Source organism: Triticum aestivum, chromosome 5B (assembly GCF_018294505.1).
Source record: "Triticum aestivum cultivar Chinese Spring chromosome 5B, IWGSC CS RefSeq v2.1, whole genome shotgun sequence".
Classification (NCBI taxonomy): Eukaryota; Viridiplantae; Streptophyta; class Magnoliopsida; order Poales; family Poaceae; genus Triticum; species Triticum aestivum.
In genome coordinates, this window is record NC_057807.1 from 623025859 (window position 1) to 623052650 (window position 26792).

At 44.2% G+C, this 26792-nt stretch overlaps 1 long non-coding RNA gene and 2 pseudogenes across 1 annotated transcript; 1 reads left to right on the top strand and 2 right to left on the bottom strand.

Moving 5' to 3' along the window:
- The first annotated feature begins 462 nt into the window (after positions 1-462).
- LOC123115119 (DNA (cytosine-5)-methyltransferase 1A-like) overlaps positions 463-26792 on the top strand; it is a 29325-nt pseudogene continuing 2995 nt past the window's right edge.
- On the bottom strand, positions 949-5201 carry LOC123113708 (BTB/POZ domain-containing protein POB1-like; annotated as a pseudogene).
- On the bottom strand, positions 9658-12358 carry LOC123113713 (uncharacterized). Its single transcript, XR_006456162.1, has 5 exons — positions 12323-12358; positions 11670-11735; positions 11082-11134; positions 9878-10022; positions 9658-9756 (listed from the first exon to the last, which is right to left on the bottom strand). It is a non-coding gene; the product is annotated as an uncharacterized lncRNA (long non-coding RNA).

Below are 26792 nucleotides of genomic sequence, written 5' to 3' on the forward strand. Positions count from 1 at the left end.
TCAGGGAGCCGCCGCCATCTCGCCTTCCTGAGCAGGACACAAGCCCTAACAAAACTCAAAGAAATGTCAAAAAACGGAGCCCTCCCACCGGCAAGGTTCGGGATCCACTCCGCTCCCATGGCCCTAAGGCCACCGAAGACGAGGCATACCGAGAGCGGCACTGGCGAGAGGCAAAGGAGCCCTAGCCTTTTATTGTGTGGTGTAGTATACGAGGCTATTGATTGTGACATCATTGTTATATATTGCTAAGTCTGCCATCTCATGCATTTAACTAATCATTCAGCATTATATTTTACAAGGCCACTATGTGTAGTAAGCGAGCATAATTAGAATGGGTGGATCAAAGAATGAATAGTTAAACATCAACCGTGTTAATATTTTTATGTATGGGATTCTCTGGTGCATACAGATTTGCATTACATTCACTTCTTTCAATGTGTCCAACATTTCTTGTTGCAAAAAATGTGTCCGGCATTTTTTATCAAAAAATGTGTCCAACATTTTTCTGGTTTTCAGGAACAAAGAGGCACCAAGCAAAACCTCTTTCATAAGAGGGATGATGAGATCGTTGAGGAGAGCAATGTTACCACCAACATTACTCATGGGGACATTGCCAACAAGAGATCAAAGAGAGCAGTTGCCCGTTCGAATTTCAAAGAGAACGCGTTTGACTTATCGGAAGAAGATCCACTTGTCACAACCAAGGAAATCCGAACTAAGGAGGAAATAGAGGTTGTTTGGTTGACAAGAACATGACCTGAAGATAAGAAATGCCGCAAGAAACTCCTCCATTTCATCCTGCATGGTAAAGATGGTAATCTACAGCCGTTTGAAATGTCTCAAAGTGATGGTGTCTCCAAGACAGCCTTAATCATGCCCTTAGATGATGATGTGGAAAAGGACAGAAAAACAGGCATACACTTTGTGAGATTTGGGCGCGTCATGGGCTAGTCAATTTGTGGCTATAAAGAAGGCACTACAATAATTTGGCTCTCAACTAAACTAGCTGACTACGAATGTGTGAATCCCACAAGAAATTATAGGTCTCATTTTGACCTTTTCAGCCAGAAAGCTCATGCATGTGTTGAAGTTTACAGGAAACTGGCTAGATTGGTCAGCGGAAATCTTTTGCTGAGCATGAAAGATTAGTCGCGAGCATTGTCCGTTCCATGAATTCAAGCAGAAGCTTCAATGGAACGGAACAGTGAGCAAGGACTTTTGATCTCCATCGGTGAGTTCATTCATAACCAGCTCACTACACTGGATCATACAGCAAACAACGATGACGAAATGTTTTCCATGCTGCCCGTTCTTGTGGCCATAAGAAATGAGTGTAAATCTAGTGAGATTCAGCAAGTCGGTAGCTTTGGTCTCAGGTGGAGTTCTTGAGGTGACATCTGATCATGCCGCGAGGGGTGCCTGGCTCAACAACGCTAAAGGGCCATTTCATGCACTGGGTGAACGAAACAATCAATTTCATATTGCCATAATTGTTTTCCAAGTATACCATGTATACTTTTCCTAATATAAATGTGAACCAAGTGGCACACCTTTTTGTGTTCGAGCGACGGGCAGCTGGCACATTTGAACGGGGAGGGAGGCTGGTCGCCAATAAGAATGGAAAGAAACCTGCAGCGTCACAACAAAACGGGAAAGGAGTTACTCCTCCGCGAGGTCAATCCCGAGCGCGAGCCCATGCCCTTCATGGACGACATCGCCCTCCTTCCCAATGGACTCACCCCATCCAAACCCGCGCCCTATACCCTCGGACGGACGGACGGATATCTTTCCACGTCTCTCTCTCGTTAGACCGCGCCCGCCTCTATTTATACCCATGGCCCGCCTCCATTGTAATCCTCTCCCCCATATGCGTCTCATCTCCTCTCGCTCGTCGCTTCGTTCCAAACCTGCGAGGCTAACTAGATGACGAGATGCACCCTCCCTTCTCCCCCGCTCACGCAGACACTTTCTTCTCTCGCCGCCGGAGGCCGAAGGGACCAGCCGATCGGCTCCTTCCTAGCCTGCCCCGGTACGATTTACAATGAGTGTGTGGCGCCTGTGCGGCGCATGCTTGCTCTCCGTCTTTTGTCTCGATTTGGTTGCTGCACCGTGTTGTTTTGGTTTTTGGGCAGGGATTTGGACGTTTCGCCGAGGATTGGATCTGGTTTCTGCTTTTTTCCGTTTGCTTTGCGGATTGTGTCGGCGTGTACTCCTTTGACGCCATGCGATTTCTCCAATTTTTTGGCGGGTTCTGAACATTTGATCATTGACCTTTGTGGTCTTGCCTAGATGGTTTGGGTCTAGCCAGTTGGTCGAAGCGTGTGTGTGCTCCCGGATCTTTCCTTGGGCATCGTAACCTTGGATGAATGATAGTCGATCGGGCAGCTGGCTGGAATCATGTGTTGTATGTGCTTTTAACTGTGCTTTCGGTGTGTTTTGGTCAAGGATCTTGCGGTCTCGCCTCCATGGTTGGCCGCTTCACCCATGATTTGTTCTTGTTTGAAAATGTGTTAACAAATTGCTGCTTTGTGGTGTAACCATAGACTCTTGATTTCGCAATTAGATTGCTACATTTATCTGATCTCCTAATTGACATATCTACTTGATTCCAAATTTTATAGGGGAATTAAGCCAAACTCTGCACATTCTGCGGGTACTGTAGGTACGTATGTTTACCTTGCTATTTTTGTTCTCAATGTTTAGACATTAACTTATTATTTTTATTGGTTTGATGTACAGTGTAGTATATGAGGATGTGGATCGAGACACCATTGTTATTTATTGGTATATTTGCCATCTCATGCATTCAAATAATCGAGCATAATTAGATTGGCTGGATTAAAGAATGAGTAATTAAACATCAGAAATATCTTTTATGTATGGGTTTCATCTGATGCATACATACTTGCATTGCATTCAGTTCTTTCAATGCATCCAACATTTTTTTCCCAAAAAATGTGTCTAACATTCCTATTATCATAAAGTGTAGCCAACATTTTTTTGGTTTCAGGAACAAAGAGGTGCCAAGCAATATAGAACTGCACGCAAAAGCCAGTTCACCCAAAAGCTCAACTTGATGGGAAATACGGGTTATGCATTTATACATCAAACACTCACCCACACGTGTGGCTGCCTCAGGCCTAAATGTGGACCGAAAGTGGGCTGCAGTTTTTATTTTTAAATTGTGCCAGCCAGATCGTAAACTCAAGACCTCTTGGTTCCGGTGCAATGTAAACTGTAACATGTGGGCAGGGTCGATCGAACGCAACAACTTTCATGGTCCTCAACTCGTAAGTTTCCTCGGAAAATTGTGATGGGTTACTACTTCTGCTGCATGAGTACATTCCATCTGTGTTGGGTAAACTTTGTGTAGAAGTATTTCAGCAATACATTGAGGTACTCGCTCATGGTCTATATCATCATCAGTGCATGCTAGGACATTCTAAAGTGACAAACCTGTCATATGACTGAAGCGTACCAGCAGAAGTAAACGGCAACTCTAGATCTTCCGTCTTTCCTCAAATTTTGGGTATCGCACACTGGCCCAGTTGAGAAAGAAGTAATATGCATCATCTTCAGATAGTAACATCGAGTCAGTACTCGAAAAGATGGACTCGATCCCAACAAGTGCGATGTTCATCACGTCAGCTTCGAACTTACGAAAATCCTTGTATTTGTCAGCGAGGAATTCCTTGGCTACATGTACCACACTCTAAACTTCAGCAACCATTAAAGAGGATCATGGATGGTCTAGGTATAGAAATGCAAATTATGTGGTCGTAGGAAGGCTTGTGAGCAACTGACTACAGTGCCTCATGCAAGCAAGAACCTCAAATTTATCAGCAGTCATCAAGATGTTGAGCAGAGGAGTGGGCTCAATTGTTGTCAACTTTGCACTATACATGAATCTTAGAAGCTCCATAAGGGCATTTTCCTCTGAATCAGCAATCCTAATTCTTGGATGCGTCTCACCGGATTCTTTCATGCCATTAGTGAAAAGCTTTAGAAAGAAAGGACTTCTTCCAGCGAGAATAAGTGAGTTCATAAGAATGATCTTTAGGGTTAAAACTGGCTTGCCTGCCATTGTTGAGGAAGAGTCAATTGTATGTCCTTTATCGGCTTTCTCGTCGTTGTTGCTCACCGAGTCAGGGACAGATCCTCCTCTGGCAAGGACCTCTATCTGCAACATCAAGTTGGAGAATTTCTCAGAGTCGAACGTGCACCCCATGTGAGGCCCGAAGCCAGGCATCCACGCCTCCGCCAGCACAGCCGCGGTCATTATCACTTCGACGATGTCCATGTGCTCTGTCTCTGCCATCTCCAGAATAGGATAGATGCGCGGGGAGGGGATAAAACCTGGGCTTGCCGAGGTTGAGGCAAGAATGACCAGATCTGAAATTTTTCTACACCCGCGTACATATGCATTTATACGTCAACAAACAAAGCCTCATAAGAGGGATGATGCGTTCATTGAGGAGAGAAATGCTACCACAAACATTGATCATGCGGAAATTGCCAACAAGAGATCAAAGACAGCTGTTGTTTTCCTGAATTTCAAAGAGAAGGCAATTGACTTATCCGAAAAAGCTTCATTTGTGAAAATCAAGGAAATTCAGACTAAGGAAGAAATAGAGGCTATTAGGTTGACAAGAACATGAACTGAAGACAAGATATGCCGGAAGAAACTCCTCGATTTCATCCTACATGGTAGAGATGGTAATGTGCAACCGTTTGATATGTCCCAGAGTGATGGTGTCTCCATGACAGCTCTTGTCATGTCCTTTGATGATGAGATGGAAAAGCATAGCAAAAATGTAATACAAAGTGTGAGGTTTGGGCAGATTAAGGGTTGGGCAATTTCTAGGTACAAAGAAGGCACTTCGGTAATTTGGCTCCCAACAGAGGTAGCTGACTGTAAATGTGTGAAGCCCACAACAAGCTATGGGTCTTATTTTGACCAATTCAGCCTAAAGGCTCGTGTATGTGTTGTAGTTTACAGGAAGCTAGCTAGATCGGTCGGAAAAAATCCCTTGCTGTGTCTAGAAGAGCTGCTCACTAACATCGTTCGTTTCATTTAATTCAAGCAGAAGCTTCAATGGAATGGTAAGGATGGGCTTTGTGATCTCCATGGGTGATTTCATTCATAACCAGCTTGCTGCACTAGATCATACATCAAACAATGATGATGAGATGATGTGTCCATGCTGCCTGCTCTTGTTGCACTAAGAAATGAGTGTAAATTTACGGTGGGATTCAGCAAGCCGGTAGCTTTGACCTCACATGGAACTCTGGCGATCAAGGATGGTCGGTGCAAGGAGGTGCAGGTGACCGACAATGAGGTTGAAGAGAAACTTGCAAGTACGCTGCAAGAAGAGGAAGAGTGGAAAATGGAGAAGAAGAGAGCCAAGAGTGGAAGTTCACAGAAAACTAAAAATGCCTACATCAAGATCAGTGAAGCTCGGATTGCCAATGAATACCCACTGCCCGCATAATATACACCATGCGATTTTGAAATGGATGAGTACATGTTTGACAATGAAGATGGCATGCCAGTAAGAATACTCAACAAGTGGGTTCTCTATAATTCAGACTCTAGATTCATGCTTTGGAGCTCATCCCTATGAAACTACATGCTGACAATGATATAGCGATCTTTGGGTCTGGTTGTATGAGAGACGATGATGGGACTTTCTGTTCAATAGCTGAGCCAGCAGAGTTATCTTCTTCCTCAAGTACATCTGGCCAGGAAGATTAAGGGATTCCAATTTATCTAAGTCCAATCATGGAATGGGTTGTAGAATTTAGTGGCTCGATGATCTGCATATCTATTCGAACCGACATAGGTTGGTAAGTACCCATGCAGCTCAAATCCATTATCTATATGAAACACCTGCTACAATTCCTTGCCATGCATTTTGGATCTTATCATATCTTGAAATTTCCATTTTATTTATGGATGAAATCTTGCAATTCCTTATAAAACCTCCCTCTAACTTACATTTAATTATGCAAGGTACAAGTTACGCCAGACAACAAAGCAGTATGCGCCATGGTGTGACACTATCCTTCAAACAAGAAGACCGGTTGCCTGTGTCATCGCCATTTTAAAAGAACAAACTCGCGCTTCAAACTTTCCTTTGCTGATGTTATCAAGAGGGTAGCAGAATTTGAGAGAGGGCATCCTGCATTCATTTCGACAAATGCAACACTTGTTGAAAGATATGTTGTGGTGCATGGAAAGATAATCCTTCAGCAGTTCACAAGCCCCGCCTCGCCTCCATTCCAATCATCACTTCTCTCTCACGCTCGTCGCTCCCTTCCGAACCTACGAGGCTAGCTAGCTGACGATACGAGGAGGGACCTCCTCCCCTCATGACACGCACATTTTCCTCTCTCTTCACCGGTGGCCGGAGGGACTAGCCAGTCGGCTCCTTCCTCGCCTGCCTGCCCCGGTAAGACATACATATCACCGCGTGCATGTGGCGCGTGCTTTGCTCGACGTCTTTTGTCTCGGCTTGGTTGCTTCGTCGTGCAGTTTTAGTTTTTGGGGGAGGGATTTGGATGTTTCCCTAAGGACCTGGTTTCTGGTTTGCTTTGCCGATCGCGTCCTCGTGTAGTCCTTTGATGCCATGCAATTTCTCCAAATCTTTCCGGTGAGTTCTCAACTCTTGATTCTGGATCTTACGGTCTCGCATGCCTGGTGTGCGTACGTGTAGCCAGCCGGTCGGTGGATCGTTTTGCCGATGATCTTTGTGACGCTCAACCAGGGGCTTCGTCCTCGTCCTCTAGCACAGTTCCTACCAGCCACAGGCTGGTGTTTCTACCTTGTTCACGTGCGCCCTTTAGTTTGGTTTGAATCCGAGTGACGGTGCTTCTATGACTTGATTTATAAATAGTGGTGTCGCTGTTTGTATTTGTGTAGTTTTAAGCCAGGTGAACTTACTTCTATGTCCAATTCATGCTTATATTTTGTTGTATTTACATAGATCCATGTTTCCGCATCTAGCCTTTTGATTAGGATACTTCTTTGAAGGTCTATTCGATCGTTTTGTTCTGCAAGAGTATCGATCTTGGTGGTGGATCTGTGATCTATCCTTGGTGGAGACTAGTAGTTGGGGCGCGCCCGTGGCGCGCCTCTTGAGGCGGTCTTGTGCGCCTCAATCTTAGCTATGCACATTAGAGCGGCTGGTTGTTGCAACATGCACTGAATAATCATCTGGGAGGCAACTTTAGGATAATTAAAATAACTTTTTCTTGCCAAGTATAAATAAAAAGAAGGGTTGTACTAAAGCTCTAGTGATAAATATTTCGCATGATCACAAAGGGGCAATAATTTTAGTTAATAGAAAAATAGAAGTATCTGCTGCAACACAAACAACTCTAGATTCACTTGTTGAAACTATACCTGAACAAAAATCCCATAATCTAGGCTAAAGTATACCACCAAATAAATATAGTACTCCCTCCGTCCGAAAAAGCTTGTCCCAAGCATCTCCCTCAAATGGATATATCTAGCACTAACTTGGTGCTAGATACATCCATTTGAGGAACAAGCTTTTTCGGACAGAGGGAGTATGCGTCAAGATTCATAGTACTGGTTATCACTTTGAAGAATTAAGTATTACAAAATACATAACTATATTCTAGGTTCATTATATACAGATAAAAAGCAACATACAAGTCGAGCGGAAAAAACAGTGAAGCCAACCTGAACAATTAATACTGACCCTCTCGTGAGCTCGATCCAGTCTCCTCCGAATCACACTTGTGGAGTGCACATTTCCATGAAACCAGACTCACACTGTAGAAGGAAAGATATATGAAAAAGACGGAAGTCAAAGGCTCAAAGCTATCATATCGAAAAGAAATATAAGGAATGCATCTATCATGCGTCATGCATGTGTGTCTGAGTAGCTTCTCATAGTGAGTGAAAACCTAGCAGGCAATCTTGAGCATTGCAAAGGGGAGACCAGGGAAACAAAAATGAGGAATACGCTAATGGCTACTAATCCAGGAAATTATAAATTCCAGACCTGTGTTTCATTAGGAACATCACGGTCGTCATGGACCAAAAAGAGGGTACAAATGATAAAGTATATTTAGGAATGATGCTCGTGCATACAATAATGAAGAAAAATCACCTTAGAAAAGAAATCCTTCCAAGTTCATTTTTCATGCGCGTGCACCAATGACATGTGAAACTGTTTGCTTATGCCCATGATCAAATCTCTTGCACATAAAAGCTACAATGAGAGCTAAAGGAAGGGGGCTGGAGGAGGAGAAAGGAAAGATGACCGCGCCGCGAGGCTCCTGTATGCAAGTGGTCGTCGTGGCACACTATGGCTAGTGTTCAGACTATACTCTCAACTCTTGTGCGAATTGCTCAGAGTAATTCAAGATCCTAAAAGAAGTCTTCAGGGTAATCCAAACTCCTACATAACAATACATAAATTATTTGCTTCAGTATGTGATCCTTTCAGTTTGAGAAGAATTCAAAAATATTATACAATTTTTTGCAAGTCTTCCTACTCTACAATACTAATCTAAAGCAAAATAAAATTATACTCAGTTTGTTCAGTGTCACGGGAAGAAAATAATTTAGCTAATACTAAATCCAACTAAAAGGACTAATTGTAATTATTTGGCTAGGCTGCTCATCGAAAGAATTTTTTTCATGAGAAGCGGACCTTGCAAAAACTTGGAATGATCGGGTGGATCTAAAACAGGGCATGTCCTCCTGCAGTCCTTCTCCCACCCCTCGTGTATCTCATCACCTCGTCACATTAGCCTGCAGGTGACTGCCAGCCTGGGGGAAGAAGGCAGCGATCGTGAGTGCATGACCAAGTTAGATATTTAGCAACACACGAAAATCAAGTGTAGATCCTACTATAGTTCTTATCCAATTATACAACCAAGCCAACAAGAGCATTTACCAACATTACAAATGAAATAATATTGAAATTCCAGTACAAGGCCTAGTTAGCACACATAGGGTATCAGATCATATTAGTAAGAACATTAGTCTGTATACACACACACAGAGAGAGACACATACACACAAACACACACACACACATACACACACACACACACACCAAATTTGCACAAGATGTAGCTTGCAGATGCGGTACCATGGACTGTACGAATAAATCAGACTGAACAACCATTCAGCTCCGAAATTGCATCAAACATGTTTTATAATCAAGATATTCAGAAAAAGGTAAACATCAACGAACATATCCTATGAACATACCAAGATGTAAGATAACCACATGTTCAGCTCACACAATCAGATCGAAAACAAAATCTGAGCCAGCTTCATGTATCACTCAATCACTCATATGTTGAAAGACTGTTCGAGCCTGATGACCCAGTCGCCGTGGCAGCAAGGACAGAGAGAAGAAAAGGGAACGGCCTAGAGATGGTGACGTGGGTGCTTTGGCGTGTGATGCCGATCAGCCCATTGTGGTAGTCAGCAAGGGAGCAACGGTCGATCCATATGTCGGAGGAGTCGGGTTTGATCTGGTTGTCGTCGATGCTGTGGCTGCGGCCGGCCTGGAGTCGAAAAAGGCCTTCATCTGCGCCGCCATGGAACCTAGGTCTAGTAGATCGACGGAGCCGACGGGGTTCACTAAGGTGCCCAGCGCGGATGGGCATGGACGACGACGACGTCCAAGCCCTTAATCCCGTGGAAAGCGCCCAAGGGTCATCGCCCTCTTCATGCTATGTCCTCCTATGTAGTATGAGCTGCAAACTCTATTCAATGACCGTATTTCACCGACCACATTGCAGGCACAGAAACAAAGATGAGAAAATTTTAGAAAGAGATTGATAGAGAGGGAACATATCCCCCAAAAAAGGACAAGTAAAGAAGTACCAAGGTGCTTGCCGCAGATCCTGAGGCTCTTGGCATGTCGCATGACAAGGCGGACCTTGGTTGTCCGTTTGAGAAGCCTGACTGTACCCATGCCACGCTCCTTCCACTGCCCCCGTCCTTGTCAAATCAGTGCAACTTTGTTTTCCTACAGACACAAAAAGAAGCACCAAACCAGAAGTGTCATCACAACTATCAAAATAGAAAACAGGGTACTGGTGCACGTTGAACACTCGTCGTGCAATGCACCATTGCTATTGTGAATGAAACAATTTGGTTGAACTCAATTCCCGAACAATCATTCTTGTAACACACATATATATGACAAGGCCTGATAAATTTAACTTCAAATTTGCATCTGTAGATAATATACCCAATATTTCATGAAAAACACCATGTAACAATAAAGGTGGCCATGGCAAAATACAAAGAGATGTGCTCTTTATCTCATATGTTTACAAACTTGAGAACATTATTGCCACGACTTGCTGAAACAAAGAGACGCTCTCATATCTTGTAATGTGAAGGACTATATTGTCGGTGTCTGTTAAATTTCTATGCATAAACTTGGTTAAAGCAACAGAAGTTTGATTTGGGACATAACTTATGGGCCTTTATATTCCGGAACAGAGTAAGTATAGAATCACAAGGATAACAAAACCTGCAATAGCCAAAATAGCTATCCACTTGATTCAAGGAATAACTAAGTGGCGAGAAAGTGCTCACGGAAAAGCTATTGGCAACATATCAAACACTGCACTACAATGGTCAACTTACACAGGGAGCAAAAGTGGCTTCTGGTGGTTAATAGCCAAGTTCAATGGGCATGAAATGGAATGGAATTCCTGGTAGGAAATAAATACAGAGCAATCTTTTAAATAACAAATATCTTGATAAAACCTAGGCTGACCACAAATTTTCTTATCATATATTTACTGACGCAAAAAGAAGTTTTACAATTTCTTGTAAATTACCTTTAATTGTAATAGAGTATGAATGAGCACTAAGCGGTGAGCAGTTTAAAAGTTAAGTCAGCGAAAGAAAAAACCTGAAGCATTACAATGCTAGCTTCAATTATTTAAAATTTATATCGTTGGACAGAGACAAAAAAAATATTGGCTAGATGAATAGCTTGCTGCCAAACGTGGGAGTTGTCATGGACAAATAAAATCATTGGAGGTGATCTATTAAAACATGATAATCTCACTTGTAAAAGAAACATTCTGACAAAAGCTTCCTCACAGAAAGACTTCGTAGTATCTGCAAGAGAAAACCGATGACTCATTAACATATAAAGCCTCTTTTGTTATAGTAAATTATGCAACAATATTTGCACTTGAATTATGAAGAGTAGATAGTATGTAAAATGATTTACAGGCAACACCAAATTGAACAGACTTTCCATCCCAATAATGTAAAGGATCATCTAGTCAATACAATGACAGTAACGACAACCAAAAGGACATGTGAAAGGAAAAGAAAGTGAGCGAACCACCTTGTCTTGAACCAAACCAGCCAAAGAAATGCGGCAGCTAACCAAGGAAGTACAAATAAATGTGAGCGTGTTTTACTAATAAGCTAGATCAAACATCACTAATACAAACAGTCTTAAACATACTATATGAAAGGAATAAATAGAAAATGTTTCAACACTGACTTCTATCTAAATTCTAAACAGGGGAACCAACTTAGCTTTATGTGACAACCAAAGAGAAGGCATATAATAGGTTTTGACACTTCACAAACTCTTGTTATGATCTGAAAATCCGGACAAGCATCAGTATAAAATGCTTACATAATTCCATCCATCTATCTAAAGAGGGGCTCATGCTGTAGCTGCAACCGATAGATGGAGCAGCACCTGCAGCAAAATAGAGAAGTCACATCAAATAGAGGCGAACACAAGGCAACCAGTGATGCAAATTAAATGGGTTGGCATGTTATATATCATATAATATTGTATTTAACTACACATGTATTCATTCCATCTATCTTTTATCCGGATTATTTAGGACATTGTTGATCAAACTGTTAACGACGAATTTTCTCAAATGTTATGAAGCTAAAAACACTCGTACATATATTAACTCTAGCAATTTGTATGCATTTTACAATAGTACAATTATGATAGCTTCAGACCGTTTAACAAAATTCCAACTAAAAGATAAGCACCTCAGCAGTTGTGTTTCAAAATAGCAGCTGAACCACATGCAAGAGAAAGATCTTAGGCTACTAAACATGTCAACAACCATTTTCTTCTTCACACAATGGAAATAGATTTAGACCTTCAAGAATAGAAGACGTCGATACAACTCTGAATCCAATAATGACTATCATTCAAGAAGTTAGACCTGACTGGTAGTGAAAATAAGATATTGATGCTAAACTCATTAATTTTATCCATTCTATTGCAACTTGCTTCCAAAAGGGAGAGAGATGGATATTTACTTTTGTTTCAGCTTGCTCAAGAAGAAAGTTGCAAATGATAATCAACAAATATGCTATAATAGATTGCCTGAAATACATTAATAAAGCACACTCAGATAATACCGCAAATATTGTTCAACTGTTAAAGAAGGTACATAAATAAAGGGGTTGCCCTTACCAAAATTCAATGCAAATAAATAGAAAATCAGATTAACCAAAAAAACGTCCAATATAATGGAGTTGGGATATACACATTTGTTGGTTCCTTCACTAGTAGAAAAAGGGTCAAATGTGAGACACATTAGTCCCGGTTTGTAACAGAACCGACACTAATGTGTCCATTAGTGCCGGTTCCAACGGCTAGGCGGGAGGAGCTCTTTAGTACCGGTTCGTGGCAAACCTTTAGCACCGGTTTGTGCCACGAAGCGGTACTAAAGAAAGTGGTGGCAGGATGTTGTCAGAGTGGGGCCTTTCCAGCACCTTTAGTACCGGTTCGTGGCACGAACCGGTACTAAAGGTCGTCCTATATAAACCCTTCGTCCACCCGCACTCTGTTCTTCCCCCTTTCCCCTCTCCCTCTCCTGTGTTCTTCCCTTCTTCCTCTCGAGTTCATCACAAAATTTGCCCCAAATTTTTCAAGATTTGCAGGCCCCACTAGTAGAAAAAGGGTCAAACGTGAAGCACATTAGTGCCGGTTTGTATTGAGCCGGCACAAATGTATACATTAGTGCCGGTTCCAACGGCTAGCCGGGCCGCTCTCATTAGTACCGGTTCGTGGCTAACCTTTAGCACCGGTTCGTGCCACGAACCGGTACTAATGAGAGTGGTGGCAGGATGTTGTCAGTCTGGGCCCCCTCCAGCACCTTTAGTACCGGTTCTTGGCACGAACCGGTACTAAAGGTCGTCCTACATAAACCCTTCGTCCACCCGAGCTCGCTCTGTTCTTCCCCTTTCCCCTCCCCTCTCTGTTCTTCCCCTCTTCCTCTCGAGCTCATCACACATTTTGCCCAAAATTTGTCAAGATTTGAAGGCCCCCATCCATTCAAATGATCACAAAGGTTAGCAACTTTGTCCTTTCATCTCTCATTGCTAGATTAGCTCTTGCAATGCTTTATATAGTTATTAATTTGTGAGTTTAGTAATTTGGGAGGAAATATATATATATGTGCTAGTATTTGATTTATATGCAATTTGAGGTTAAAATAAAACTTAGTTTGCATATGTAGGTGTGGTTTACTTAGTGCCTTCTAAATCTCCGTCGTAACCACCGTCGATCGCCCGCACCGTCCCGTCGCCGGCACCACCTTGTGGTGAGCCTCTTGTTCATGAAATTTTATATAAAAAATTGATGTTTGTGTGATTTGGATATATAGTTACTCGTATAATAATTATCTTACCCGTACGTTATTTGTTATACATAGTGCCATGGTTTTGATATCCGTCCCCGTCGGCCCTCGTCCTTGTTATGATTCGGATGTGGTATATTCTCTTTTAAAACTATTTGTTGCATTTCGTGTTTATGACAAATTATGCCCATCAAGTTGACATAGATATTTTTATCTAGGAGGTATGTGAACCGGAAATTCCAACCGACCCTATTGTCGAGAGGTTAAATTTAGTTGAAAGAGAAAACGAGTACTTGAAAGAAAAATTGAAAAGAATTGAGGGGGAGAAGATGGAATTGGAGTTGCATGTTGCCGATGTCGTCGATGATCACAAGATCAAGAAGGAGAAAATGCGCTTGAAGATTAGAAAGATTAGAAAATATGCCATCGATAGTGAGGCTTGGTATCATTATGCTGTTGGATCAATTGTTACCTTAGTTGCGATCTTGATCGCATTTGTTGTTGCATTTAAATGCTTTAGCTAGAGAGTTATTTGTTTGTTGCATTTAAGTGTTGTATGAACTTTATGTATGAACTTGTATTAATTTGGTCTATTCGGTGTTGTGTAATGAAGATGAGCCGGCAATGGATGTACGATGACCGATGCTCTCCCCAGTTCGTTGAGGGCGTGCATACTTTTCTGCTTGCGGCTGAGGCAAACAAGCGGGCGGATGGTTTTATGCCTTGTCCATGTGCTGGCTGTAAGAATGGTCGCAATTACTCTACGTCAAGAACCATTCACGTCCACCTGTTTGAGTCCGGTTTCATGCCCCACTATAATGTTTGGACCAAGCACGGAGAAAGAGGGGTTATGATGGAAGACAATGAAGAAGAAGAGGACGACGACAGCTATCCTGGCCATGGGTTCCCTGAATACGATGATACAACAATGGGGGAAGAAGCTGAGCCGGTAATGCGGGAAGAAGCTGAGCCGGCAATGCGGGAAGAAGCTGAAGAAGAGGCATCAGATGAGCCCGTTGATGATCTAGGTCGGGCCATTGCCGATGCAAAGAGAAACTGCGCAAGTGATTTGGAGAAGAAGAAGTTGCAGCGCATGTTAGAGGATCACAAAAAATTGTTGTACCCGAATTGCGTAGGTGACAAGAAAAAGCTGGGCACCACACTGGAATTGCTGCAATGGAAGGCAGAGAATGGTGTATCTGACAAGGGATTTGGAAAGTTGCTGGTAATGATAAAGGATATGCTTCCAAAGGACAACGAATTGCCCGAGAGTACGTACGAAGCAAAGAAGGTTGTCTGCCCTCTAGGGTTAGAGGTGCAGAAGATACATGCATGCCCTAATGATTGCATCCTCTACCGCGGTGAGTACGAGGATTTGAACGCTTGCCCGGTATGTGGTGCATTGCGCTATAAGATCAGCCGCGATGAGCATGGTGATGTCGAGGGCGAGCGCCCCAGGAAGAAGATTCCTGCCAAGGTGATGTGGTATTCTCCTATAATACCACGGTTGAAACGTTTGTTCCAAAACAAAGAGCATGCCAAGGCGATGCGATGGCACAGAGAAGACCGTAAGAAAGACGGAAAGTTGAGAGTACCCGCTGACGGGTCGCAGTGGAGAAAAATCGAAAGAAAGTACGGGAAGGAGTTTGCAGATGACGCAAGGAGCGTATGGTTTGGTCTAAGCGCAGATGGCATTAATCCTTTTGGGGAGCAGAGCAGCAACCATAGCACCTGGCCTGTGACTCTATGTTTGTATAACCTTCCTCCTTGGTTGTGCATGAAGCGGAAGTTCATTATGATGCCAGTGCTCATCCAAGGCCCTAAACAACCCGGCAACGACATTGATGTGTACCTAAGGCCATTAGTTGAAGAACTCTTACAACTGTGGAATGGAACAGGTGTACGTGCATGGGATGAGCACAAACAGGAAGAATTTGACCTAAAGGCATTGCTGTTCGTGACCATCAATGATTGGCCTGCTCTCAGTAACCTTTCAGGACAGACAAACAAGGGATACCACGGATGCACGCACTGTTTGGATGATACCGACAGTATATATTTGAATAGTTGTAAGAAGAATGTGTACCTGGGACATCGTCGATTTCTTCCGAGCAGGCATCCCGTAAGAAAGAAAGGCAAGCATTTCAAAGGTGAGGCGGATCACCGGACGAAGCCTCGCCACCGTACTGGTGCTGATGTACATGATATGGTCAAGGATTTGAAGGTGATATTTGGAAAGGGTCCTGGCGGACAACCTGTTCCAAAGGACGCTGACGGACGCGCACCCATGTGGAAGAAGAAATCTATATTTTGGGACCTGCCATATTGGAAAGACCTAGAGGTCCGCTCCGCAATCGACGTGATGCACGTGACGAAGAATCTTTGCGTGACCCTGCTTGGCTTCTTGGGCGTGTATGGGAAGACAAAAGATACACCTGAGGCACGGGAGGACCAGCAACGTATGCACGGAGAAGACGGCATACATCAGGGTCATGCAAGCTACGCTCTTACCAAAGAAGAGAAGGAAATCTTCTTTGAATGCCTGCTCAGTATTAAGGTACCGTCTGGCTTCTCGTCGAATATAAAGGGAATAATAAACATGGCAGAGAAAAAGTTCCAGAACCTAAAGTCTCATGACTGCCACGTGATTATGACGCAACTGCTTCCGGTTGCATTGAGGGGGCTTCTACCGGAAAACGTTCGATTAGCCATTGTGAAGCTATGTGCATTTCTCAATGCAATCTCTCAGAAGGTAATCGATCCAGAAATCATACCAAGGTTACAGAATGATTTGGTGCAATGTCTTGTCAGTTTCGAGTTGGTGTTCCCACCATCCTTCTTCAACATCATGACACACGTCCTAGTTCACCTGTGCGAAGAGATTAACGTTTTGGGTCCTGTATTTCTACACAATATGTTCCCCTTTGAGAGGTTCATGGGAGTCTTAAAGAAATATGTTCATAACCGTGCTAGGCCAGAAGGAAGCATCTCCAAGGGCCATCAAAATGAGGAGGTCATTGAGTTTTGTATTGACTTTATTCCTGACCTTAAGCCGATTGGTGTTCCTGAATCGCGGCATAAGGGCAGACTGGATGGAAAAGGCACGCTAGGAGGGGAACAAATAATATGTATGGACGGACATTCTCTCACTGAAGCACACTACACAGTTCTACAGAATTCCGCCTTGGTGGCTCCGTATATGGATGAACACAAGAATTTGCTACGCTCCAAACACCCGGAGCGGTCTGATGACTGGATTACACGTGAACAAACCAGGAGTTTCGCCAGCTGGTTGCAGACACGTACCATGCATGACACCTCTATTGAAGATGACCTGTACTTGCTGTCCCAGTTACCATCTTCGAATATAATGACTTTCAAAGGGTACGAGATAAATGGTAATACATTTTACACGATCGCCCAAGATAAGAAGAGCACCAACCAAAACAGTGGTGTCCGCTTTGATGCAGAAACCAAGACGGGAAAGGAAACATATTATGGTTATATACAGGACATATGGGAACTTGACTATCGACGTGGTTTAAAGGTCCCTTTGTTTCGGTGCAAATGGGTCAATATGACACGAGGCGGGGTAACGGAAGACCCGCAGTACGGAATGACAACAGTGGATCTCAACAATCTTGCGTATGCAGACGAACCATTCGTCCTAGCCAATGATGTGGCACAGGTTTTCTATGTGAAGGACATGTCTACCAAGCCAAGAAAAAGAAAAGATAAGGAAGCGAATGCATCGTACGATGAGCCAAAGCGGCACATAGTTCTTTCTGGGAAGAGAAACATCGTGGGAGTGGATGACAAGACAGACAAGTCAGAAGATTATGAAAAGTTTGATGAAATTGCTCCATTCACAGTGAATATTGACCCGAGCATCCCGTTAAATGATGAAGATTTTCCATGGTTACGGCGCAAAGGGACACACGCGAAGAAAAAGTTTCACACCCAAAGATCTGGGATGTGATCGGCTTCACTAGCTATCATCACTTTCTTCTGTGTTTCGCACCGAGAGGGGAATCTCTGTAATAGTTAGGGTAGTTATGTGTTTTGGCATTTGAAACGCGAAGAAATTTTATGTGCAAACAAATTCACACTAATTTCAAATAATTCAAAATTTAAACTATTCAAATTTGAAAACTACGGGCACTAACAGAAAAAATAGCAGAAAAGAAAGAAAAACTATAGCTGAAAAGAAAAAAACTATATAAAAAACTACTCAAAAATAAATAGAAGAAAATAAATATAGCAGAAAAGAAAAAACTACTCAGAAATAAATAGAAGAAAAAATAAAGCAGAAAAGAAAAAAATTATATTTGCTATTTTTCAATCGTTTACAAAATGACCGTGAAATTGAAAATCACTACAAAATGAACTCTGAAAATGTTGAATTTTGGCAAACTAGATGAAAAACTACTCACAAATAAATAGAAGAAAATAAATATAACAGAAAAGAAAAAACTATACAAAAAACTACGCAAAAATAAATAGAAGAAAATAAAGCAGAAAAGAAAAAACTATAAAAAAATTGGGGCGCTGCCCTGTGGGCCTGATAGGCCACAGGTGTGTAATTACAGGCCTTAAAGGCCCAGCAGACTCACAGGGCAGCGCGCAGAGTTTAGGCCCACAAGCCTGCTAGCTATATAGAGGAGTTCGAAGTGGTAGCCGTGGCTGGGTTTATAAAGCAGTGCGGCTGCCCTTCGCCCGGCGAGGTGGGACTAAACTTTGGGGTGGCAGCGCGAGGCCCTTTAGTACCGGTGGAGCCACCAACCGGTACTAAAGGGGGGGCCTTTAGTACCGGTTTGTGCCACCACCCGGTACTAAAGGGGGTCGCTTCCCGCCGCTTGGCCTGGCCAAAACAGGCCTTTAGTACCGGTTGGTGGCTCCAACCGGTACTAAAGGTGCCTTCTATATATACAACAACTACGAAAATTTCAGCTTCCCTCTCTGTTTGTTCCTCTGTTTCCATCTCCGTCGCCGTCGCCGCCGCCCTTGATCGTCTCTGTCGCCGCTCGTCTCCGTCGCCGCCCCCGTCCCCGTCGCTGCCCCCGTCCCCGTCGCGCCGTCCCCGTCCTCGTCGCGCCGTCCCCGCCGTCGCCGCCCCGGCCGTCGCCTCGCCGTCGCCTCCCCGTTGCCGTCGCCCGCTGTGAGCTCTCCCCCTCTAACCCCTCTCCCTCGCCCCCGGCGGCCACCATGGGCGCCGCCCCTCCCCGAGCCCATACACACACACACAAGCATGCATGAACACACACACACACACGTACATATGTATTTTGTATGTTTAATTAGTTTAGATTATTTAGTGTTTAATTAGTATATACGTATTTTGTATGTTTAATTAGTTTAGATTATTTAGATTATTATTTTTTCACTATTATATATGTATGAATGCATGTTAGATGGATATAATTAGTGTTTAATTAGTATGGAAATTTTTTATATAATGTTGTTTTTCAGTTTTTTAATGGATGTATAGAAGTTGTGTTTTCTGTTTTTAGTGTTAGATGCTTAATTAGTATGAAATAGTATATAGATTTTTGAAATAGTAGAAATGTTAGAAATTTTAGTTATCAAAATCCAATCATTAAAAAATATTACTTTTTGCGGGCATATAGCTAGTATTTGTTCTCGACGATGCCCGGCCCGCATCCTCGCCGTCGACCCGTCCGCGACGACGTCCAGCCGACCCATGTCCGGGACTGGGCTCCGCCGGGCTGGCACTGGGAGGTGCTGCCTGGAGGGGCGCGCCGCTTGATGAGGAACCCGGCCCCGGGTCCCGTCGTCGACCCTGATCTCGTTTGGTGGCGTTCGCGTGGGCCAGTTTCGGTGCGGAGGGACCCGGCCCCGCCGGAGGTGGTACGTCGCCGTGTCAGGGAGGAGGACGAGCACGTCCATCGCTACATGGTTGCGTTAGAGGGCGGCAGGTTCTCCAATACCTGGCAGTATCTTCGGGGATCTCACTTCAGCTATGATCCTGTGAGGGTTCCTTCTCTTTGGGTGTCCACCGCCCGCGCCGCAGGAACCGCGAGTGTCCTAGATTCTTCTGTAGTATTCGATCTTTAATTAGCTAGCCAGTGATGTACTATTCAATATTATATATTATTCGAGACGATGTATTCGAGATTATATCTATTATTCTAGACGAAGTATTCGAGATTATATCTATTATTCGAGACGATGTAATTTGAATACTAAATTGTTTTATATTTCTTTTGAATTAGTTAAATAAAAGCTATGGCAGACAATACCGACAGAGAGGGAGAACAGACCATGTTCGATATGATACGCGGGCCAGATGATGATCAGAATGAAGAAGATTATGACGGCTCCGAATTTCTAAACAACACCGGAGAGGGTGATATGATATTCGATCGCGACGACCGAATTGATGAAGTCATGAACTACGATTATGACGATGACGAAGAACATGTTGATCCTGAAACAACAAAGACCGGCGAGGTATATATATTTATATAAGCAGGTATCTGGTGATCATCACATGTTTTAAATGACTTGAAGATATATTAACGAATCGATCTTTGTTCTTTCAGCCATCCGGATCGAGCAAATCTTCAGGCAAAAGGACGAAACGAGGCCCGAACAAAAAGTTGAAGGAGGGCGTAAAGTACAATATCGAGGCAGTCAGACCTAATGGCGAACCATTAGCGCCTAAGAAGATTGCGGACAAGTTCATTCGTCAGTGCGGAGTTCTTGTGAAGGACCAACTCCCGATCTCCCTTCAAGAATGGAGAGAGCCAGCAAAAGACAAAAGACAAAAAGGCAAAGAGGACGCTGCTCCACGTCCAGATGTTACTTTTGTCGACAAGAATCAAAAAGATCTGCTTTGGGATACTCTCATGGAACATTTCACCCTACCAGATCATTTCACAGAAGCAGATGTGCAGAAAGTCAAGGACGCTGCTCTTAGGAAGATGGCGGTTGCATTCAAGAACCACAAGAATCGTGAATGGGACAAGTACGTCAAGGGAGGAAGGAAGACTCCAGTATTCGAGGGAACACTAGAGAACCAACGTGCTCATTGGGACGATTTCGTGAAATTCAAGGATTCGGAATTAGCTAAGGAACGGTCGAGAATAAACAAGAAGAATGCCGAAAAAAGGATAAGTTCCATAAGCTGGGGCCAGGTGGCTATGCGGTGGCAATGCCTAAGTGGGATAAGTCTGAGAAAGAGATGGAGGATGCAGGTGCCACTCCGGTTACTAAGAGCTGGCCCCCCAGGGTCAGGACTTGGTTCTATGCGCATGGGGGGGAGTTGGACCCGAAGACAGGCAATGTTTCGACGAGGGCAAGTCTGAAGGGAGCCGACGATGCGATACTTGTTGCAATAGAAGAGGCACGATCGGGGGTGTTCCAGCCCAACAGAGAGAACGACGAGCTTACGCGTGCCCTGGGAAATCCTGAACACCCGGGAAGAACACGAGGCAAGGGCGCTATTCCGTGGTATGAGGGGTTCTCAGACTGGAACACCGACTACAGAACCCGTGCGAGAAAGAAGATTGCGGAGGAGAAGAAGAGGAAGATGGAGGAGGAGCAGAGGAAGCGGGACTATGAACGCCTTCAAGGCCTAGAAGCAAGTCAAGCGGAATTGGTAGTCAAATTCCAGCGGCAGCAGGAGCAGATCGACTCACTTACCCAGCAAAGGGGGTCTCAGCAGCTGCAGCAGCTAGCGAATGATCCAGCATTGGATAGCACCGCCCCATCCATGCCGAGAAGCAGCGTGGGTTCCGCCCCGGACGACGCAATGCTGGGTAGATACCCCGTGGATGACATCACGGAGAACACTAGCTGCGAGCTACACGTCAAAATGAAGAACATATCCATGAAGGTGGCGGACGCCGTTGCTTTTACAAATCCCCCCGAGGCAACCTTCCATTGCAACCCGATTCCAGCGGGCTATGCTCGTGTCTTGGTTGATGAGGTGGTGGACCCATATTCGGAGCTAGAGCTTGACTATCCTGGAGGTGACGACGAGCGCTTTCTCGGAGACGCCAAACATCGTATCATCCTATGGAAAAAGGATTGCATCATCTTTCGAAGGCCACCGACACCGCGTCAGCCGACTCCTCGTCGAAGTCCGCCACCGAGTCAGCAGTCTCCCGCTCCTGCAAGTCCACCAAGTCCGGCAAAGTGTCAGGCCACTCCTCCTCCTCCAAGTCCGCCACAGCGTCAGACATCCACTCCTCCTCCAAGTCCGGCACAACCTCAGGCCACTCCTCCTCCAAGTCCGGCACAGCTTCAGGCGGCCACTCCTCCTCGTCCAACTCAGCCCCGTCAGCCGTCTCCGCCGCCTCAGCAATCACAGAAGAGACACCCCGCAGCTATGGTGCGTAGCGGTACGAGTCGAGGTAGTACAGGAAGTACAGGCGGAGGCAAGCGATATAAATATGGTCCAAGCCTCACGCCTCTTCCGCAGAGGGCTTATGACAGGTCCGAGGAGGAAATCGCAGCCATATCGAAGTCCGAGGTGGAAGCCCATTTTGCACCGAAACCGCCAACGCCGCCAAGGGAGAAAGTGCCTGAGGAAACGATTGACCACTTCATTCGTATGGCTCAACCACCAGCTCCCAAGCCTGTTGACACAGACTATGAGCGCCACATCAGGAAGTTAAATCGAGCACGTGTACGTAAGGAGGCGAGCTCGGGATCGAGCAAACAAGAAGCAGCTGTCAAAAAATGCGGGAAAACCATTCCCCAGCTGGGAGAACAGGCGGCGCAATCGATCCCCTCGCTTGTTGTGCCAACAACACGTGACAGTACGCGCGCCCAATATTATTGTGGGCAAACAGTTTACGTTCCTGAGGTGGGCAATGTGGTAATAACGGAGGAGCATATAATGCAGGCTGAAGTTCTCAAAATCACTGTTGGACAACTCCTCGAGATCGAGCCCATGCCTGTGCTTAGAGAGGATGAAATAAAACGGAAATATGTCCGGGGCCAACCTTTGGTCGAGCCAGACAAGGTCAAGAACCTCCCAACGAGAATGTATGAATTGCATCAATGGTACATGAACATTACCAAGATTTCCGATCGATTGTCCCTCATGGTGAATGTCAAGGAGGAGCATTACTACCATGAGAAAGCTGTGTCCGTTGAGTATTCTGAACTGTTTCAGTTATACAATCAAGACGCACTCGACAAATCTATCGTCAGTTGCTATTGTCTGTAAGTGATTTCTTTCTGTAATTTAAGTCTCAAGCTAGCTGTAGTGATCCTTTTGATCAATCATTACCTGTAATTATCCTCACTATATTCTTTTCTGTGGTATTATATGCAGGATGAAGATGTATGAAATGAGAAAAGGTGGACGCTATGGCATTGGGTTCATTGACCCAAACACCGTTAATGAATACACATGGAAAATAGATGAACGTCATCAAAAGGCCGTAGAGGACAGCATGCTAGAGTTCTTGAAGCGCCTCAAATACAATGAAGATATACTACTTCCTTACAACTTCCAGTGAGTCACACTGTCTTGTACTACAAATTCTCTGTTTTTGCCTACTAGCTAGCTACATGTTTTTGCTTACATATGCCCGCTTAATTAAGACATGCAAACGTGTGTGCATGCAGATATCACTGGGTCTTGTGTATCATTAAAGTTGACGCCGGAACAGTTGAAATACTGGACTCACTACTCAAAGAAAAAACTGACTATAACATCTTGTTTGGGATAGTCAACAGGTAATTTCAATCATTATTAACTATATATCTCGGCCTATTTAGTTCGTCATTTCATGATATGAACTATTTAATAACCCCTTTATTCATTTTCTTTGTCGGCGGGCAGGGCTTGGGCAAGGTTCATCAGGGTCACGGACGGCGAATGGAAAGAAAAGCTTAAATGGGGAAGACCCAAGGTAAGTAATTAAGTAGTACTAGCTAGCTAGCTAGCTGCCATCTCTTTAATTATCATGCTTGATTAATTATTATCTGATCAAATTCCATTCTCGTAAAGGCCCTGAAGCAGGCGCAGGGGACTGATCTGTGTGCATTCTGCGTTTGCGAGAACATTCGCATGATGGCGTCCGAAAGGAGCAGATCTCAAAGACAGGAATGGGTACGCTTGTCAAAACACTATTCACAATTTTTACACCATTATCGATATCTAGTCACACAACTAATACACATGCATATTGATCTCCTTCTTAACAGTTCAGAGAGGTGCGGGCGAAGCTCCTAGAAACGGAGCGCGTAGAAGCACTTCAAGAGGAAATAGCGGGATTTTTGCTCGACCAGGTCATAAATCCGAAGGGAGAATACTATTACCCGCTACCGCCCCCATGAAAACCACTTCCAATTGTCATCGTGCTCCGAAGGCACCAATTAGGCTATAATGCCACTGGCTCCGAAGGCAACATGCATATGTAGGAGAAATTGTATATAGCTATACATGTGTGTATGTGTGAATTAATTAATATGATGGTTTGTGAGACATTGATGATATATATATGCATGATTGGTTCTACTAGAAATTCTATTATATATATATATATATATATATATATATATATATATATATGCATAACGTGTACAATGTGTAGTATCGTAAAATACCAGCAAACGAAAAAGAATTAAAATGGAAACACAAAATTAAATGAAAAATAAATCATAAAACTAAAACCCCCCAAACCTTATAGTACCGGTTGGTCTTACCAACCGGTACTAAAGGGCTCCAGGCCCCTGGAGCTGGCTCGTGCCACGTGGTTTCCCTTTAGCACCGGTTCGTGCTGAACCGGTACTAAAGGGGGGGGCCTTTAGTGCCCACACTTTAGTGCCGGTTATGGAACCGGCACTAAAGGGTCTTACGAACCGGTGCTATTGCCCAGTTCTGCACTAGTGCTTGCATCTTGTGGCTTTTAATATTATCTACTATTTAGTTGTAAAAGAAAATATGTTGAAAGAAAGCAAACCTTTGACCATTTTCCTATCAGATCCAGATTAAATATAAGATTAGATATATGTTTTCAATGGAAGCCCTCATCGAGCTGGCTCTTGTCGGCCAACTTTGCATGTGCTGCACATATGCAGATACAGGCATCAGGAGGAAATCAAGATCGATTGTAAGTCTAAAAGCATGCCCAGATTCAACTGAACTAAACCCTCTCGCTTGCTCTCCGTCGCTACTCCATGGAACAAGTGCACCGTATATGATTAGAATCAATCGAGTCTCCTTGCAAATCGATCCAGTCAGAAGGTATTCAAGTATTAGCAAATACTATTAGATATGTGTAGTATGTAGAAACTGCTCTGGTTTATTGAAGACTCGATGCACAATTAGTTTACACCTGATTAGAACTACTCTAGTAACTCTTTGGTTTATTGAAGACACGATGAAAGGAATCATGCACCGTCCAAACAAAATTGAGCGGAAGGCAGTAGAAGATCGATGACTCGTCATGGTTACCTACAGTTGTACATTCTTCTGAAACTGGATGTTTGAGCAGGATCTTTCGTAATAATATTTAGCTAATCTCCTTCTAATAAAAAGTTCACCCCACTATGCCTTGTGTCACTCTGAGATCGATGGATTATCGCTCTGCACTAAATTGGATAGCAACATAAGAGTTGCATTTTCTGTCTCCTCCATCAGGCATGTGATACACACCAGTCATTTAACCCGTGTTAGTTAGACAAACGACTCAAGTGTCCCATGATTTCAACCAGTTCACATACTATTATTAACTGGCTGTAACAGGAAATGCGTGGCACTGGCAAACTGTACCTAGATTAATGGAAACCTAATATATGTGATAATCTCCAAAACTGAACTTGATGAATAAATACACAAATGGGCTACAGTTAGTAATTTTGTTCTCATTTCTAATTGTTTAGATTGATCCACAGTTCGTAGAGCAAATTGTTTGATGCTACAAGGTCAGACACTTACCCGTTGCAATAGATGCATTCCAGTAAACACTTTCTAGCATAAACGAGCTTGGATATGGAAGTTTTCGAAGGTAGGAAGGACCACCAGAATCGCCGCATGCTGCTCTCCTAATTCCACCGCCGACGATGCAGAGGCGTCCCCGGCGGCTGCTCGTGGCCGCATATGTCCCCCGCTCGAGATTGAGATCCTGGGATGGGCAGGGGTGGCAATGATGACAACCCTTGGCGCGGCGAGAAGAGAGAGGATCCCAACTGCCAAAAGGCCGGAGAAGAGAAGTACCTGCTCATCCCGAGCGCTCGCTTGGCGAGAAGGAGACCTACAGGCGGAGGTCCTTGCCGCTGCCGCAGACACGGTCGAGGTCGAGGTCGATGTCGGAGGCGGCGACGGTGACGGCAACGGAGACGGCGCCCACCTTCTCAAGTGGCCAGCACTGGACAAGCAAGGATGGCGCCGGTGGCTGTGGCTGTGGCGGCGCCGGCGGAACCCTAGCCGCCGGTCAGGATGGGAAAGAAGGAGAGGAGGTTGAGTTGGGAAAAAAGAACTGCTCTCTTTTGTCCCCACCCATGAAATGACGCGTTTTCTTTCCCCCTCTCTCGTACACAGCCAGTACGCAACCTAGCTCCCTTGCCATTGGCTGGCACGCACAGTGCGCCTTTGCCGACATGGCACGCACGAGCGAGCGCCATTTGCGCGACGATGAATGGGTTTAATGTAGATTGCACCGCCAAGGTAATTAAGCTCTCACTCCTTTGTTGAACTCGTAGCCGATAGTTGATGGATGCTTCTTGCAGATCTATAGATATTGCTTTCTTATGTGGAGTTGAGTGCCCAATTGCCCATAGGTTGCATCGGTGCCTCTCCCCATTTTTGTCCATCTGCTCTTGGTTGCTGTACTTCTAGTTATCGCATTATGTACTTGTCATTTCATCACCCCTTTAGGTTCGAATCTGGCTTACTGTGATTCTATTTTTGATTTACGCATGGTCACGCCTCGTCACCTATTTGGTTTGAATCTGGGTGAAGCTTCTATGCTCGATTTATGGTGGCATCGCTAATTGTATTTGCGTAGTATAAATTTGGGTGGACGTGCTTCTATTTGATTTATGGTGGCGTCTAGTTATTTTTGCATAGATATGTGTTTTCGCATCTAAACTTCTAATTAGCATATTTCTCTAATAGTCTAATCTATGGTTATGTTGCGCAGGAGTATTTGTTTCTGTCGTGG